This window comes from Melanerpes formicivorus, unplaced genomic scaffold, assembly GCF_026170545.1.
Source record: "Melanerpes formicivorus ecotype bairdi unplaced genomic scaffold, bMelFor1.0.p_v2 SCAF_10, whole genome shotgun sequence".
In the NCBI taxonomy this organism is placed as follows: domain Eukaryota; kingdom Metazoa; phylum Chordata; class Aves; order Piciformes; family Picidae; genus Melanerpes; species Melanerpes formicivorus.
Window position 1 is genome coordinate 7,314,711 of NW_027142362.1, and position 19,023 is coordinate 7,333,733.

The 19,023-nt window shown below is 43.8% G+C and overlaps 1 long non-coding RNA gene across 2 annotated transcripts in view; it reads right to left on the reverse strand.

Annotated features, from left to right (window-relative positions):
* The window catches only part of LOC137443636 (uncharacterized), a 50,750-nt gene extending 48,789 nt beyond the window's left edge, over positions 1 to 1,961 (reverse strand). For both annotated transcript variants that reach the window (XR_010987963.1, XR_010987964.1), the window contains exon 1: positions 1,638 to 1,961. This is a non-coding gene — a long non-coding RNA (uncharacterized lncRNA). The remainder of the gene's footprint in view (positions 1 to 1,637) is intronic.
* Between the last annotated feature and the right edge of the window lie 17,062 nt (positions 1,962 to 19,023).

Here is a 19,023-nt window from a genome sequence, read left to right on the forward strand (position 1 = left end):
ATAAAAATATCTCTCTGTCTCTCTGTGGATACGTATGTATTAAATAGGAAAGGTGCTTTATCCAGCTTCATTTACCTGCCTTATAGTTACAGATCCTCTGTCTCATCATGGAAAGCACCTTCTCCATGGGAAGGAAATGATGGTCCTTCCTGCTCTGGAAAAGATGTTTTCTAGAACTAGCAACTCCCCTCTTCAGGCAGCAGCTTTGTAAAGCAGCTAACAAGAGCTTTTAGAATTCCACTTTATGGTTCTCTATTGGACATTAGGAAGAAAATCTAAAGCAAACGTAGGATTTTTATCCTATTCATCTCAGTTCTGATAGAAGATCAGAATGATTCGACAAAGCTATTAAGTGAAATAAAAGACCTCACAGTTATCACTCCCTGACTCTGAATAAGACTTGTCCAAGCATTTGTTTCATGGTTTAAAAGAAATAGTAATAGATAAAACTCGTGTAAAATACATATGCACCTCCTTAAAATAAAAAGGACCTTTAAAGTTGTTTCTTTCAATGATATTTAACAGGGGGGGGAAAAAAATCCAAACCTGAGAAGGTTTTCATCAAATTTAACAACTCAAAAAAAAAAAAAAAAAAGAACTTCATTTTAATCCCATGACAATCTGAGAGTCTAACAATGAAGTAAAGCATCCATAATTCTATTTAACTCTGCTTGGTGTGAAGGTTTTATTTCGTGATCATTTTAGTGCATAAACCCCGAAGAATAATGGAATTTCAGCAAAAGAACCCCTGTTGAGTCAAGCTTCATTGACATCTGACTGGTAGTCTAAAAGCCTGCAGAGAGGGTCCAAAGCAATGCATCATAGCCTCCCAGCAGGTCATTAAGGCATTACCCAATTAGAAAGCATGGCTGCGGAGTGACATTGTTCACAGCAGAGCAAACATAATTGATTTTTATTTCAACAGGGGGGAGACCCTCCTTACTAAAGAGCTTTAGCATAATTTCTTATTTAGGAGAGGTTTAAAGAGATTTGTGCTGAAGTATTTAATTCCAAACCCTGGGACAGTCTCTGGCAATGTGTATAAATTAAGGGGCAGTTGACTTCACTCATTCATATTCAAACTAGAGGCTGCCTTGTTGCTCAAAAGTAGCATGAATATTTCTGAGCAACGGCATCCCACACCAGCTGTGCACTTGGGCCCTCCCAACCTTTATATGGTTGATGAAGCCAGCTTCCTAATAGCCCTCTCCTAGGCATTTTAACATGCTAATGCACTGGACCTAGTCAACAGCTCTTTAAGAGCACCGTGCAGACGGAATTCACTCCCAAGACAACTTCATCATCATCAATCTCCTTCTCATCTTATTGTTTCCCAAATGGTTATTTTTGATGCCACTGCTCATGGGCACCATTGGGTGGGAATGTTCAGCAACAGCCAGCCAGGGTTTTCCCATTTACTGTATTACAGTAACACAGTGGAAAATGTTACCTCTGTTATCTCTCATAAGAAACCTGTGTCTCATCTTAGATATGGCTAACAACATTCCTGTTCTCACTGCAAGCCATGCAAGCTGGAGAAAACAGATAAAATAAGCCCTCTTGCAAGCACCACACTCCAGCTTTGAAAGCAATCATATCATGTACTGTACAGAGAATGTTTATTTTGATTTACTCACAGTCAGTGTAGCAGTGGCATACAAGCAAATTTTCAGCAGAGGCTTTTTCTGTACTCCCTGCATCTTAGGTCCACTGGAGACAGACAAGCTGGAAAATACAATCAAATCCTCACTTTTTACATGACCCAAAGCGACACAACAAAAGCTTTCACTGGAAATATTTGTAGCTAACTATCTCCAAACTATCTATATAGGAAAGAAAAAAGAAAAACCAATATTTTCCCTCTCTTCCTTCTACTTCAGCGTGCCAGATTAATAATCCCTTTTAAAAAGAAATAAATAAATTAAAGGATTTCTCAGCTGCAAAGGCAGCAGTCCAAGCAGTAAAACACATACTCTGGGTCTGTACCTAAAAAATCATGTGATTCAGCTGTCTCTAATTCTCTAATTTTTGTCATGCTTCCAACACAAATAGGTAACATTTTCAACCTGACCTTTGCCTTGTTCTTAGAGGGGAAAAAAATACACAGAGAAAACAATTTTTACATGGCCCTTTCACTTCGAAGCCTGCCAGTAACACAGTGACAATTTCACTCCCTGTGGTTGTTTACAGTCCTCACTGTCTCGGTTAAGTGCTGACCAAAACAAAGAAAGCAAAGATGGGATGTGAATAATTTCTTGTGAACACTTATGTACTCAGATACATCACAAAGCTAGTAGCAGTGAAGGCAATTTAGCAGTCATTTGTCTTTGTCCACGGCGCAGATTCCTACCCCTCAGTGCCAGCGACACCAACACACAGCAAAGCAGCAATCACTGCCCCGAAAAACTTCTGTAAAGTTCATGCCCAAGACCAGCTGCTGATGGAGGTTTCCATGTATTCCAATTTTACTCCCTTTTTCTAACCTTAGGATCAAAATAAATTGTTCCTGTTGTGCAGATCAGCAAAGTGTAATGTGTGGGTAGTGGCATCGAGATGTTGTGCACTGCTGCTTAGTAGAGTAGCAGCAGTTAGCAATTTTTTCCAAGGCCTGCCAAGTCACATCCAGTGCCTATTCCACAAGACCAGCATTCTGTCTTCCTCTTGTGCTAGAAGGACTACAGCTAAAATCAGCTTCTATGGCCCCTTTACCACTCCTAACTGGCAGCCAGTAGGTTATTCAAATCCACACACATTTAACTGAGTAAAGGATCCACTCCTTCCATCACATCCATGTTTAAAAAGCCCTTTTAAACTGTGACCAAACCCATCAGTGCATGCAGTGGCGAGGTCAGTGCTGTAGTTACTCTACAGACTTAGCACCTGTACCACAAACTGTTTCAGCTGCCTGGGAAACGGTCTCTGTCCACAAAGAAGCCATCAGTAAAACACATTGTTCCTAGGAACTAATATAGAAACATAGACACCCAGAAGTGGTTCAGGATTAAGCTGATCCTTATTTTGAAAGCAAAATGTCTGAGCCAGTGGTTCTCTACCCTTCTCTGTTTGTGACCATGTGAAGTTTTTCTAGCTGTAATGAAGGCCCTGTATCAGATAATAATAACCTTGCTCATTTTTAGGCTTGCTCTAACTTTCATTCACCTCTTGAAAGTCGTCATTGGCAATTAGGGGTTTGCAGCCCCAAGTTTAGCAATCACAAGTCAGGTGGTACACTTAAAGTGTGGAAAATGAGCACATATCGATGAAAGCTCTTCAAAGCACATTGGAGAAAGTTAAAAACTTTGAACTAGCTGAACTCCTCACGTGCAGGCAAACATTTACTGTGCAGCAGCTGCACAACGGAAGCAGCAAACCTTCAGAGTGCACCATGCAATAGGCAGGCCAGGGAGAAAGATCACATGCTAAAAGCCAGATGCAGGTACAGGCAAATACCCTTTCCAGCTTAGAGAAGGCTAAGGGCAATGGTTTACATCTGGAACTGATAGGCCTCCTGACTTAATGAAAATAGGCAGTGCTTGGTTTTGTGTGCAGGGTTAGAGTGTTGTGATTTGTAATGAGGAAAGAAAGTGTGGTGCACACTGTACGTGGCCACACTCCCGCAGGTGTGTGGTGTGTGGGCTGGAGAAAATGGGCTAGTTTTAGAGCTTTCACCTTGTTAAATGTTTCTGGAGTTTAACTTTGTAATAGGAGACATGCTGGTATTACAATCCTCAAACATTCCTCACCGGTGAGAAAACGGAGGGAAAGGGTCTGAAAATTCAGTGCTCCAAATGGTAACTGCATGATACTGTTAGTCCAGTGCTTTCAGAATGCTTATTTTACTGGGGAATGTTGAGTAAGGCTGTGCTTCAATCCAAGGAAGAAATACTGTGGTTCACCACAGCAAATCTGTGCGCTGGCACCTAAATTCATGAACAATCATTACTTCGTCTATAAAATCCCTCTGTAATGTTTAGTAAATGGCATGTCATTGAATTCTTAAAAAGAAATCTTGGGGGTGGGGGGGGAGGGGGGAAAATTATGCTTTCCATGTGCCCCCAGAAGTTTCAGTACACACAGGAGGATATTTTGGTTGATTTTAACAAACTAAGAAGTGTGAAAAATGTTGCACATTTCTCAACTTGGAGGCAAAAAGAGTAAGTTATGCCCATCTGATGAGAAATACACCATGTCCCTGAGAGGTCGACTCATTAACACCCCAGGAAACATTGGAAAAATATCTGTAAACTATAAATACCTACAAAGACATTCATGAAGCTTGCTACTGTGTCTGGGCAATTTACTGAAGCTCATATAGTTCAGTAAATTATTCATTAGGATTTATTCTCCGTAACGATCACCCATAAATTACTGATAAACGCTAGTGAAATCTGACAGCTGAAAACATCTGTCCCCTCCCATGCTTCTACAGCTTCATTTTCCTCCTTCAGCTTGTCTTTATTTCTCAAAACTAACTATGCCAAACAGCTTAAGGACACAGCAGATCTGATTGATGCCATGTAAAACAGCGCTGTATGCCATGCAAGGCACTTAGGAAGGATGCAGAACGCTGTTCCCAAGGCTGGAATTGTCTCAAGAAGAACACAAGTTTTTTTATGCCTGTGGCTAATGAATTTATCATCTGCAGTAAGTGTATCTTTTGGACTTGGATCAATGCACGCCTTAATTAAAACCATGTTTCTGTATAAGCATCTAACAAGAACACATGAAGGCCCTGTTTAAATTGGAAGAGAACAGTATAAAATGGTATGGCTTTTAAAACTAACTGCTTCCAGGTGCAAAGAGAATGGAAGTTTAATTCTGTTTCCAACTCAATGCTTGGGTGCCTTTGTTCTTGAAAGTGTAAGGTTTCCCTCATTCTCAGTTTTATGACTGCAGGTTCCTGTGTTGCATAACACCCTATAACAGAGAACCAAAGGGCTGAGCTTTATTGTTTCGGTTCACTTTATTGACTGCATGTTTTATTCGGCTAATATGTGCCATCGAGGCAGGCAGTAACATCTCAATTACACAGCCAGTGCTCTTCCTTCTCTAAATGACCAGCTTCAATCTGCTCTTTATTATATTCACATGCAGATGCTAAAAGGCAGAAAGGATGGGTGAGGGAAGCCAGAGTGGAAACAGACCTATTAAAGCATTACAACTGGAAAGGCTTTTCTTTTTTTTTCCACAGGTACCCTTCTAAAGCTACACACATTTCAGTATATGACATTTATGCTGTGGCAAGCCACCAAGCACTAGCAACTGTTGCATAGAAATGGGTGTGAGAAAGTTCAAACCTAAATAAAAACTCCTCCAGAGTTTGATCAGAGCTGGATCTGGTATTTCGCTCTACTCATTTCTACTATTGTGCATCGCTGCTGGAGAGCCAAAGAGCCTTTGGCAAGGCAACAAGTATACAAGCAAGAAATTGGCTCTTGCTACAGCTTATTCAAAGTCCTGAATATTAAAGCTTGTCTTGCTATGTCTTACTCTGAACAGGATGACATTAGGAGTCTTCGTGGTCTCTTTTGTAATGGCATTGGATCATTTTCATTCCCACAGGGCCAAAGAGACAGACTGGGTTAACATCAGAGACAGATCCAATCTTTCCCTGTTAATAGTAAGTATGCTGAGTTCTTTTACTGTTAATAGAAAGTATGCTGAGTTAGCAGGGCAATGGATGGGAGGTTGGAGGAACAGAGAGGGGAGAAAATGAGAAAACAAATTCCAAACTTTCACCAACAAAAGAGAAACAGGGCATTCCTTTGCAGGTGGAGATGTAATTTAAGAGAGTCAAGAAACCTCCTCCCTTACTTCATCTGAAGTATGCCAAGTCTGATAATGCAGCAGCATCCATCAGTTCAGCTCATGAGCCCAAGTCCTGCTAATAGACTTGAAAGTTTAATGTCTGGTTTCCTGGCCATTGGTAAATAGCCAGACGCCAACAACTACCAGAAATCACTGTGTGGCTTACAGGGACATGCTGGATCCTGAATGCTGTAAGGAATAGCTCTTTGCCTTCCCTTCAGAAGTGCCTGGGAGCTAGCAACAGATTGTTCCTGTGGAGGCAGAGGCAGGGACTGTGGCTTTTTCTAACTACAGGCAAGGAAATAATCTTTACAGAGTTTCAGAGATTATTAATAAATACTTCAGCTAAATTGTTTATACTACATTGTAAGCCTCCTGGAAAAGGATTGTAATTTCAGCTTATGTTTACAAAGGACTCAAATATGCAATGTCTAGCTCAGGTAAATGCAGCTGGAAACTGCTAGATGCATCCACAGTGATACTCCAAGTCAATTTGATAACAGTAGCAAAGAATGAGGTTTTTGCCTGGTATGAAGGGTAGCTTATTACAGAGACATTTCCCTGTCTCCAAAGGGAAAAATCCTGGCTCAGCTTCCTCAGAGTTCTCCCACATCCCAATTTTAGCATGCATAATTTTTATCCTATATTGGTCATTTTTGTCACATTCTTATTTCTAGCATAAGCAATGTCCTTAAGATCATCCTTAGCAGCAAAGTCACACAAATAAGTCCAAATATATCTCCTATCTGGGGCACTCCAATCCTGTAGCTCTACTCACTGATTACATCCAGTGGATTTAGTGGATGGAGAAAAGGAGAAGACTTTGCACACCAAACCCGCAAGATGTGTGTATCCATCAAGATCCTACCATCTTTTGCTCCTGTGATGACAAAAGGAATCAACATTTGGGATGATACCTCACACGAGCAGAGTATCCCCTGGTGTTCTTACCCTGGCTCACCAACCAAGCAAGCCCTGGGTTGATGCTTAAGCCTGAGAGGAAGCTGGATGGGAAACTTTTGTAACTGATAACAGCCTCAATTTATTACTTGATACTGACTTCAAGAAAGCTTCCCTTAAGCTTCCAGTTCCTTCGTTGTTAATTCCCATCAAGTACATGCACAACTACCTGTGGTGGCAGCACTACCAAAGGTCAATGCTTTCCTACAGCAAGCTGGTTTGCTCCTCACACTCATGGGAACAATGCAACAACCCTAGGTGTTTTGGCTCAAGCAACATTCATCTTCAGGTACAGAATGAGCAGCCTGACCCCAGAAGAGACAATTAAAAATTGCTCTCAGCAGCAGGCAGAAAGCAACCCCTTGGAGATGCTGAATGCTGTCAGAGAAAAGAAAGCAAGCAGGCTGGAGCACCCCATAAAGCCCTGCAGAGTCATGCGGAGGCCAGCAGCTGCTCCTGCAGTCCATGGGCAGCATGTATAGGAGAGCAGCACTGGGACACAGCACAGGGTGGGTCTCATCCTCCAGGCCCTATCCAGGACAGCTGTGTACACCACATTGCTCTGACTTCATCGTTATTTATGATTATTTAGTGACCACCAACGGCATGCCTGCAACTGTACGAGAGACAAAGAGAGAGTCCCATCCCCAAAATGGAAACAATCAGGCTTTGTGTGGGAATCCTGAAATTCACCCAAATTAAAAGACTTCAGTCTCTGGGGCTGTTAATTGAGCACATATCATGAGCAATAAATTCACTTGGGAAAACTTTTAGAATCGGTATTAGTTTGGCCTTTGCAGCTCACTGTGAACCAGAAGTTAGAAGTCAGAGACCAAAAAGTAAACACACTTTTTCTCAGTCCCCTTGTCTCTTTTTTTGCCAAAGTGTATTAAAATACTTAGATATCTTGATATTATTTCTTCCATTACTTTTATGGCCATATAAAGATAGTATCTTTGACAGCTGGGCTGGATGCTTTCCCGATATGAATCTTGTCACACCTCTAAAGCCAATGTGCACATACATGCATATTTATTAACTGAAGGGGGAACAGGGCAGCAAGGCTTAATGATCAAACACATTTATACCCTGCTGAAAGAGAGAGGGAAAACTATCATTCTAGCCATCCATATTACACCCTGAATTATTGTTATTGAACTTTAATGTTAAATCCCCAGTAATCTGAGTTCTACTCTGTGGTGAAAACTATACTGCAGCCCTGCTCCTGATAGCATCATAAATACTGCTTTACAGTAACTAATACTGCCCTCCTATGTCACCCTGCAAATTAAGAACATTATTAACAAAACCTGAAGTGCATGCATATGTCAAGCCTTGCTAGATAAAAAGAGATTATTTTTTCTTTCCACTCTTTCACTCCCTTGACTACATCACAAACCCACGCTTTTCTGCTGTGTACAACCATCCTGCATGGTTTAAATATGACACTTAATGAAAAACTGTTCCTGCATTGTGGCAAGTTGACCCTGGCTGGATGCCAGGCGCCCATCAAACTGCTTCATCACTCCCCTCCTCAGCTTGACAGGGGAGAGGAAACACAACAAAAGGCTCATGGATTGAGATAAGGACAGGGAGATAACTCACCAGTTACCATCGCGGGGAAAACAGACTCATTTTGGAGCAAAATGCGTTACATTTACTACCAGTCAAATCAGAGCAGGGTTGTGAGAAATAAAACTGGCTCTTAAAAGCACCTTTTCCCCACCACTCATTTCTTCCTGGGCTCAGCTTCACTTCCAATTTTCTCTACCTTCTACCTCCCAGTGGTGCAGGGGAACAAGGAACAGAGGTTGCAGTTATTTCACCACACATTGCTTCTGCTGCACCTTCCTTCTCAAAAGGAGGACTCCTCACACTCCTTCCCTGCTCCAGCACTGGGCCCTTCCCATGGGAAGCAGTATTCCACAAACTTCTCCAATGTGAGTCCTTCACACCAGCCACAATCTTCCAACCTTAGTGATACTGAATACTGAACTGCACCAGCACCAGTCCCTTCCACAGCATGTAGTCCTTTTGTAGGAGACTGCTCGAGTGTGACTAAGGCTGGAGCAGATACTTGGTGCCTATGACTCTAAGCCTTTGATCCAGAGAAAGGGAACAAAGGCTGAGATGAGACTTCCCTCTTTTACAAGAGAGAGATTTCCTTCCACCTTACAGGCACAGGCTGGTACCTGGAGGCCATCTTTACATCTATTGCCTGAAAGAAACACACACACACACAGCCACCTATTCCCCTTTTATAATTAGCTATATATGCCCTTAAAAATAGCCAGAAAGCAGCCAGCAGGGCCACAAAGACCACTCTGACACATCACATGAACAGCTAGACCTGTGAGCTTAATAAAAGCTCTTTGCTACCACAAAACACAGCTTGGAACACCACTCAGAGGGAATTTCTGGTCCTACCAAAGACAGTGGGAGTTTCGCCCTTCATTCCAGTGGGACGCAATTTCACCTTTTGTGTTTAATTGCCAGTTGTTAGGGGAAGGAATAAATAACCCTCAGTTAGATCCAGGCACAGCAATCACCAACAAGTTCTTTTTAAAAATAAAATAAATAAAAATGCTGCCATGAGACCCTTTTATACCGAGCTGAAGTCTTAGAGAGTCCTTTTTAAGGGCTCAGAAAGTTACTTCATGGTAATTTTTTGTATTCCTGGATGGTTTTGCTGCATTTGCATCAAACCAACTGGATCACAAAGGAAAAAAAAACAAACCACAGCACAAAGCCATGAAGGGACAGAAAACAAGATTTAAAACCTTTCATAAGCATCCACTTTAAAAGCCAGCTTGTCCAAATTTACAGTGCAGCAAGAGCAGTGATCCCCATCAGCACTGCTTGTAGCCTCTGCCAAGCTGAAAGCAATGTTCCCACGGGCTTCTGTATGCACATCTTGTATACCAGAGTCAAAACAGTTAGACAAATGAATGTGAGATACCCTTTGTCCTGGAGGGAAATTATTTTGCCATGAACAGGATATTTAAAGTCTATAACTCTATAGCATTGAGATGACCCATCTGTGGTTTAAAGCAGATTAGATTGCACTGGGAAGCAAATGACACATTGCTGTGCTTAAGCCAAACACTCAGAATTCCACTTGGTACAAGCTACACACCCTGCATCTTCAGTCACCTGTCTGAACACACTCCTGGTGAGCTGAAGCAAAGAATGTGGATTGAATCAGTCTATGGAAGCCTACCACACCACCCATCAGCCTACAGAAGCCTACCACACCACCCATCAGCCTACAGAAGCCTACCACACCATTGCAGCCTTAAGTTATTTCTGGTTAAGCAATCTTTGAGTAGTTTGTAGCAAGTTCCTCCGATTTCTCTTTTCCATCTCTGTACTACCTGTTTGGATTACATCTTACTGGTCTACCACAGTATCTTCACAGTATCACAGTATAACTTAGGTTGGAAAGGACCTCGAGGATCATTGAGTCCAACCTATCAACACAGACCCCATGACTAGACCATCTTGATCTTCATTTAGACATCTTCATTTTATCACTGTCCTTTACAGCATTAAAAATGTTCCTATCGTCTTGGTATTGATAACATAGAATCACTTTGAAACACAGAATCACTTAAACCTTTAAGATCATTGAGTCCAGCCATTAACCTAACACTTCTATGTAATGCTGCAACATTCACCAATCCAATACACAGAAACACAAGTACAGAATACTGATCTAAATCCATTCATCCCAGGCTGCCTCTCTGCTAGCTCTTCCTTCTCAAGAGTCTCACCATCCAGGCAGCAGTTATGTAAGGCCTTTCCTGCCATCCAGCCTTTAGGCAGTCTCTGCTGCTGCTGCCTTATGGCTTTCTTCAGGTGGCTTGAGAGCCAGCTTTCTCAAATCTACAGATTTTATCAGTGAAAACAATATATGTCACGAGGAAAAGAGGCTGGAGACATGGCACTCCTTCATTAGACAGCACTGATACCCAGAACAATCCTTCAGCACGTTCTTCATGTTTAACACATCTATTCATTGAGCTGGCATTCGCCCTACTTACAAAGGTAAATGAAGACTAGAAGGGGTCTGTGAGAGCCTAGAGCTAATGGAAATGATCCAGCTGACTCCAAACTGTAATTCTGGCTCTGAGGTGCAAGATTTTGGCACCATCTGCTCCTTGCAGAGAGCTAATATTAATGAAAAACTCATCACGCCCCTGCCGAGCGAGGGGATGCCAGCACACAGCTGCTGGTGGATGCAGGCAGCTCTCAGCCATATTTTAGCACTGCTGACACATCCTTTCTGCCAGCTTTCTGGGATGTGGAAATTTGAGACCTAGCATCTGTGTGCACTCAGGCTGGTAGGCCTGGGCTGCAGCATTGTAACGAGGACATCCTGGGGAGTAGCACATCCAGATGCGCTGAGCAGAGCAATCCCAGCAAGATGGGTGTCTGGGCCACACCAAACTGCCTGAGCAAACCAGCTACATAAGGTGCTGCATTTCCAGGATTTCCAGATACTAAAAAAAAAAAAATCATCCGTGTCCTCCAATTTCAAACAAATTTTTCAGGTGGAAAAAGGAGGTCTGGGTAGCTCAGGTAGATGGCACTCCTTTGTTGACTATAAGGTGGGTTTCAGAGTCAACAAGAAAGAAGTGTCAGAACTCCTCCCTACCCCCATACTTTTTGATTCTATCCAAATGATGTTTTGTGGCCTCATAACCAATCCATGTACCCATCATCCTGTCCTAATTGAGAAGATGCAAGTGCCAGGAAGACACAAGAGCCTGCTGAACAGAGGGAGGGTGACTCTGTTTTGTCTCTAGACACCTGATTACACACACAGTGCTGCCATTAGCATACAGGGGGAAAAAAACAACAACCAAACAAAACCCCACAAACATTTGTAGTAACAACCCAAAATATAGAAACAAACCATTCCTGCCTCCTTCCTAAAATCCATGGCCTCCAATCAATGGTGTTTTTTTTCCCCACATAATGTTTGTGCATCACATTCTGCATGCCACTGAAATTCATTTTACTGTTTTACTCAAAAAACTGTTTGCCAGATAAGTGTACTTTGGAACCCTGTGTAACCAGACTGCCCAGCTGTTTGCTTAGTTGCACAAGAGATCTCATGCTGATAAACCCTCTGCAGAATTATCCTGCCCCAGCTCCACTCCTAATAAACAGGCTTCCAAATTCTGGTGTCAGGAGAGCTGCCTTCTCAGTATGATCCAGCCCCAGTGTGTTCTCTGTAGGACTGTTTCCTACAGACAGTAGGGGTAATCTCCAGGCATTTCATGGATCCATACACTTCACATTTCACACATTGAGCTAACTTTCCCATTATCCAAGCTATGGGATCCCACGGCCATTGGAATTCCCAAAAGGATTGACAGCAACAAAATTGTAAGGAAGGAAAAAAAACCTAATCATAGTTTTCTGTACCAAAAGTGCTGCAGAAATTCGCAGATATCTGCAGCTGATTGCTTAAATTGTCCAATTTAAAAATAGGCATTTTGCACAAGAAAACTCTCTCATAAGAACATTAAGGTTGCAAAGTGAAGTACTCAGAATGTCAGAGATGTCAGAATTCAGATTTCTTTGCACATAATTCATGCCCTTACTGCAAACCCCTTCAATGAGACATAACCCTTGGAGGGGCTGACTTCAGTTCAGTCCTGAGTAGCCAGCGTGGCTGAAATTGCTTCTAGTTTTAGCTGCTAAGTATACCGAAGCTGTCCCTATGGGACACAGACAAATTGTAAGCTATGGAAATCCCTACACACTTAGCCAAATGTGCATAGATTAGAAATAGTAAAGCATATGTCCCTGGGTAAAAAAGCCAGGCAATTCCTTCCCCCACTGAATTTCAGGTCCTTACTTCACAGCACTGAACTGTTTTACCTTCTCAAAGTTCACCACATTATTTTGCCAGTGCCAGAGCTCTCTAGCTCTGTTCTCAGGAATGCTATTGGCTGAAATTCTCCTAAATATTTTAGGGAGACACCCAAGACAGAAAATTTCCTCTCAACTCCAAAGTGGTTGAAGTCTGGCAGAGTGCACACCAATCAAATCTGGGGCTTGTAAGAGGCAATGTTATACAGCCTCCACATTAAGAGGCACCAGTGGCTCTGCCTGTAATATTTTTGCCACTTACAATTAATAGTCTGGGAATAGGCATCTTGAGAAAGTAAAATAAGTAACACAAAGAGGAGGAGGGTTTCCAAGCAACTGCTTCATTTTCATTTTAAGTCCATGCTGCAGAAGTGTTAGCAGCAATTTAAGGGGCCAGTCTCATCTCCAGCCTGCAGGAAAGTGGAGAAACCAGCACCAGAACAAGAGGACACAGTCTCAACCTGCACCCAGGGAGGTTTAGGCTGGATGTTAGGAAGAAGTTCTTCATAGAAAGAATGATTGGCCGTTGGAATGTGATGCCCGGGGAGATGGTGGAGTCACCAGCACTGGAGGTGTTTAGGAAGAGACTGGATGGGGTGCTTGGTTCCATAGTTTGGTTGATTAGATAGTGCTGGATGATATGTTGGACTCGATCTCAAAGGTCTCTTCCAACCTGGTTAATCCTATTCTATTCTATAAACCCTAATTTCTTGTGCATAAACTGAGATCAACGTGACAGGGGGTCTGAGAGGAGCAGCATTTAACTCAGGGTGTCACAGTTAATTTCTGCATGTGATACTGCATGCAGTCAGAAAATGTGTCTGTATGGCCAAGTCACAGCCACGCCGTGATTTTTAATCCTCTGGTCCCCAGATACTAAATTAATAGTGAGGAAAACCAGAAAGAAAGAAAGAAAAAGCAGCGTTGCCCTCTCTTAGCAAGCTTCTCCTGAAAAGCCTCCTTCCAAGCCCTGTTTTCAGAGGTAGTGAAAACTCAGCATGCCCCCTGACGCAGCCCAGCCTTCACTCACTCACTCAGCCACAGCTTACTGTTTTCTTGACCATTTTAGAATAAACCTTTATTAGAATAAACCAAACCAGGTTGGAAGAGACCTTCAAGATCAACGTGTCCAACCCATCAACCAATCCAACCCACCCAAACAGCTAACCCATGGCACCAAGCACCCCATCAAGTCTCCTTCTGAACACCTTCAATGACGGTGACTCCACCACCTCCCCGGGCAACCCATTCCATAGCGCAATCACTCTTTCTGTATAGAACTTCTTCCTAACATCCAACCTGAACCTCCCCTGGCGCAGCCTGAGACTGTGTCCTCTTGTTCTGGTACTGGGTGCCTGGGAGAAGAGACCATCATCCGCCTGTCTACAACCTCCCTTCAGGTAGTTGTAGAGAGTGATAAGATCACCCCTGAGTCTCCTCTTCTCCAGGCTGAGCAACCCCAGCTCCCTCAGTCTTTCCTCATAGGGCTTGTAACATTGTGTCTTGAAATTATCAAAAGCCCAGTCCCAGCCTGACATGTATCAGGCACTCAATCAAGCAATCTGATTTCCAGGAGCTGCTGAGTATCATCAGCAAGACAGGAGGACTAGCAGGTGCCCCTGACTGTCTTGGAAGTTAGGCCACTTTCTTCCACGCTCTGATTTTCAGCTTTTTCAGTTTTTCCCCCACCCAGTGGCCACTGACAGGAACAGATCACCTCACACAAGCACACCCTGCTGCCACCCTGGTCACTGCCACGCTGCTGTGGCAGCAGGCTGCTGTCCTCTGGACTGCTGCTTCCAAAATCTCACGGTGGACCAGGCACAGGAGTACTGAGGATGTACTGCGCTTCGGAACATGTAGGAGTGGCAGGGAAATGACAGAAAGACCTCCTGCGTGAAACTCCACTCTGTGTGGGGATCAGTCAAAAATCCCCACAAGACCCAGAAATATAGTTGCAGACAACAAAAGTGATTGCTGCCATTGACAAGAGTGGAAAAATATCAAAATTAATTGACAACTATTGCCCAACCTGAAACACAGAAACCTACATTTTCATATACATCAACCATCTGATGACAATTCCTAACCAGTTTCCTGCTGGGACTGGGAAAACACAGATTTCTTGACAGTTGTCTGCCCCAACCTGAGCAGATGTCGTGAGCTGTGCATCCTGACTTCAGAGTGGTTAGAATGGAATAAACCAGGTTGGAGGAGACCTTCAAGGTCATCGCATCCAACACCACCTAATCAACTAAACCATACAAGCAAGCACCCTATCCAGTCTCCTCCTAAACACCTACAGTGATGGTTGGACAGTACCACAGTATCACAGTATCACCAAGGTTGGAAGAGACCTCAAGGATCATCGAGTCCAGCCTGTCACCACAGACCCATGACTAGACCATGGCACCAACTGCCACGTCCAATCTCCTCTTGAACACCTCCAGGGATGGTGACTCCACCACCTCCCTAGGCAGCCCATTCCAATAGCTAACAACTCTCTCAGTGAAGAACTTTCTCCTCATCTCGAGCCTAAACTTCCCCTGGCGCAGCTTGAGACTGTGTCCCCTTGTTCTGGTGCTGGTTGCCTGGGAGAAGAGACCAACCCCCACCTGGCTACAACCACCCTTCAGGTAGTTGTAGAGAGAGTTGGTGACTCCACCACCTCCCCAGACAGCTCATTCCAATGGGCAATCACTCTCTCTGTGAATAATTTCTTCCTAACATCCAGTCTGAACCTCCCCTGGTGCAGCTTGAGACTGTGTCCTCTTGTTCTGGTGCTGGTTGCCTCGGAGAAGAGACCAATCCCCACCTGTCTACAACCTCCCTTCAGGTAGTTGTAGAGAGCAATAAGGTCACCCCCCAGTCTGCTCTTCTCCAGGCTAAGCAACCCCAGCTCCCTCAGCCTCTCTTCATACGGCTTGTATTCCAAACCCCTCCCCAGCTTTGTTGCCCTTCTCTGGACACCTTCCAACAACTCAACATCTTTCCTAAACTGAGGGGACTAGAACTGGACACAGGACTCAAGGTGTGGCCTAACCAGTGGATCTCCTGCAGGATACAAGAGAGGGTGGAGTCCTCCTCGGTCTGGCTACAGACTGCCACGAAACCCTCTGATAATTGTAATTTAATTTTAGATGCTAATATTGAGCCAGGGATTTGACAAATGTGTTGCTTCTGTAAGTGGTGAAAGCATGTTACTTCAGCCAGCTGGCAGGCCTGCGGAGCTGTGTGCACGTTTCATCACTAACAGCTATTGAATTAACTCCGAAACGGATTGTTTAAGAATATTTTGCAAGGAGTATTCCACACAGTACTGCAAGAGAGCTTTTGCCAGGCATTAGTGAGGCTAGACCAAAATACAAGCATATCTGTGCAAGTTTAACCTGCACATCTACAAGCAGGTTGTCCAGAGATGTGGTGGAGTCCCACCCCTGGAGACATTCAAGGTCAAACTTGATGGCACAACCTGATCTAGTTGGAGATTTCCCTGCTCACTGCAGAGGGGTTGGACAGGATCACCTTGGAGGGTCTTTTCCAACCCAACACATTCTCAATGCATTCTCCAGCTGCACCAGGGGAGGTTTAGGCTGGATGGTAGGAAGAAATTCTTCGTAGAGAGAGTGATTTGCCATTGGAATGTGCTGCCCAGGGAGGTGGTGGAATCACCATCAATGGAGGTGTTTAGGAAGAGACTGGATGGGGTGCTTGGTGCCATGGTTTAGTTGATTAGATGGTGCTGGACGATGGGCTGGACACAATGATCTCAAAGGTCTTTTCCAACCTATTCTATACTATTCCATTCCATTCTATTCCATTCCATTCTATTCTTTATACCCCAACAAATGTTTGCTGGATAGACATCTCCAGGATTCAGGCCTATAAGAAGAGCTACCAGGTAAGGCAATTTACAGTGCATGATATTTAAAAATAAATTAAAAAAAATGAACAAAATCAAGAGTGATTCTGAAAAGTACACTGCATTATTGTTTGCTTGTGGAAAACCACAACTGCTTTATTTTCAGATTCATTCAGTGTTTGTCCTACATCTGTTTGACTGCACCACCAGTGCAGGAATGCTCACTCTGTGATCAAGATGGTGGTGAGCTCTTCCCCATTACACGCCACTGGCTTGTTCCTCATGATTAGCCTCTTCTCCCACATTTTGACAGAGAGGATGCTTCACCTGGACTCTCAAACACACAGCACACATCACCCAGAACCATGAGGCAGCACGTTTCCACAGCTTGCAGCACTTCTCACTTTTGCCAGGACCTTTGAATAGTCTATTTGCTCAAGGTGAGCTTGTTGGAAACCCCACTGCCCCAGAGCACAGAGAGCAAATAAAGGCTGGAAATATCATCCCACAGATTAAACCTTTTTCTGCTTGAAAGACTGACTTGAGAAGACTTGCTGGTGTATTTACTCAGCTCTGCCCATAAAGATGTAAGCTTGTTTGCTATTTTCCCCTCACCTTGAGTCCATAGTTTACAATGAGTGGCGAGGGTGGGTAGGGTAGGGGCAGCCAAGTAACTCAGTTGTCACCAGAGTGCTTTAAGGCAATATCATAAAAGGGATCAGGGACTGAGCTCTTAGCCATGACCCCTCTCTGCAAACAAGCAGGAATTACTGGGCAAGTGTCATTCACAACATTTTCCCCTTGACAGCACCTCTGCAAGAGCCATGGCAGTGGGCAGCAGCAGGCAGCTGCAGGCGTAAATGGGCACCAGCCATGGGTTTGTACAGCTCTGAGTCTGGCCTGGCACCACCACACTGCCCTGTGGAGCTGCAGACCTGCCACAAAGCTTTATGAATTATGTTGATTGAGCAATTTTCAGTATTTCTCTGGCTGAGAGCAGCAGTGGTGCTCTGTCTGCCAGCTCTTGGCTAGACAAAGCCAATTTAGTGTCCCCCATCTGGCAGTTGAACTCTGCATGCAATCTGCACACAGCCACAGCCAGCACTCAAACTGGGACCTTGTGGGGCCTTGGCAGTGCTGGTACCAGGTAAGACAACATTAAAAGTGTGGCAGTAAACCTGTCTCACTGAACAGTGACTGCACCTGCAAGAAGTATGAATGGTGACAGGAATATAACTCCAAAGGACAAAACCTTTAGTAGCCATGCAGATTAGAAAAGAAACTCAGTATTGGCAACACTTCTGAGAATTGTTTACACTTAATAGTGAATTCTGGTTACTACTGATACCTTGTTTAAAATGCAAGGCTATTTAATAAGCAGCTATTGTTAGTTCACTATCCTACAGGTGGAGATATTATTGACACAAATTTTCATTTAAATAAGCCTAAAAATAAAATCAAATAATCACAGCCTCTAGGCTGTTGATTTGAATCCAGCTCAAACTAGTGAGAAGCAAAGCCAGTCGCTCTGCAAGGATGCAGTCTCGCTCACACACCTTGGCACAGGGCTGCCACCCATCTCCACAGCTCTCCTTAAAACAGTGTCCTGGTTTGAGGCCAGGCAGATCTACTCTTGCCCCTGAGAGGGGCAAAAGAATGATACTCACACAAATGGATTGCAGAAGTGATGGAAAGTTAAAATGGAAAAGCAAATAGTGTTTTACAGAAACTTTAAGCACAGTGACAAAAGAATCCCAAAGCATACAGAATCCCCACCCAAAAGCCTCCCACTCAGGACACCAGAGGTGTAGCTTCTGTGGCAGTAACAGAAGGCACCCAGCCTAAACTGCCACACACAGCCTCTTCACTTCACCACCCCAATGCCTGCAATACATTTGATGTCAACTTCACTTCATGTGCTTGAGCCTGAAATAACCTGAAATACTAGCATGTCATCACAGAGCAACAACAGCCCCTCCCCAAAGCATGGGTTTATTTCACTCATCCCCCTCTACTGTCTTTTGCCCCTTGTGTGCCCAGGCTGGACAGTGCCTGCAGTCTGCAGCAGCAGCTCCTTGGTTCCAGCACAGCCTTCAACTGTTGATGCCCTGTCAATTGGGTCACACCAGGATCCATTTTCATGTAGTCCTTACAGTTTGGACTAGATGCTATCCTGATATGGTAGTGAATTAATCCAGTTTTGGACCATGACCTTTTCTCCAACAAAGATGTCACAAAAATACTGAACCTGAATTTCCTCTGAAAGGCTTCTCCCTGCTCCCATACCCCACTGGTCTTTTGCACTGAGTGCATTTTGGTTTCAAGCTGTGCAAAAATTTGTGGTTCCATGTAAGGCTGGCCAAGCAAACTACTGTTGTAAGGCTCCTTCCTAATCTTTCAAAAGCAGCCTGAACACTCACTGATGTACTTTGCCTCTGCAGTGCCACCCTGGGCTCTGTGCTCAGGGAATGATGTGGCTTTCCATGTTTATGTTCAGCAGCACAGGCCAG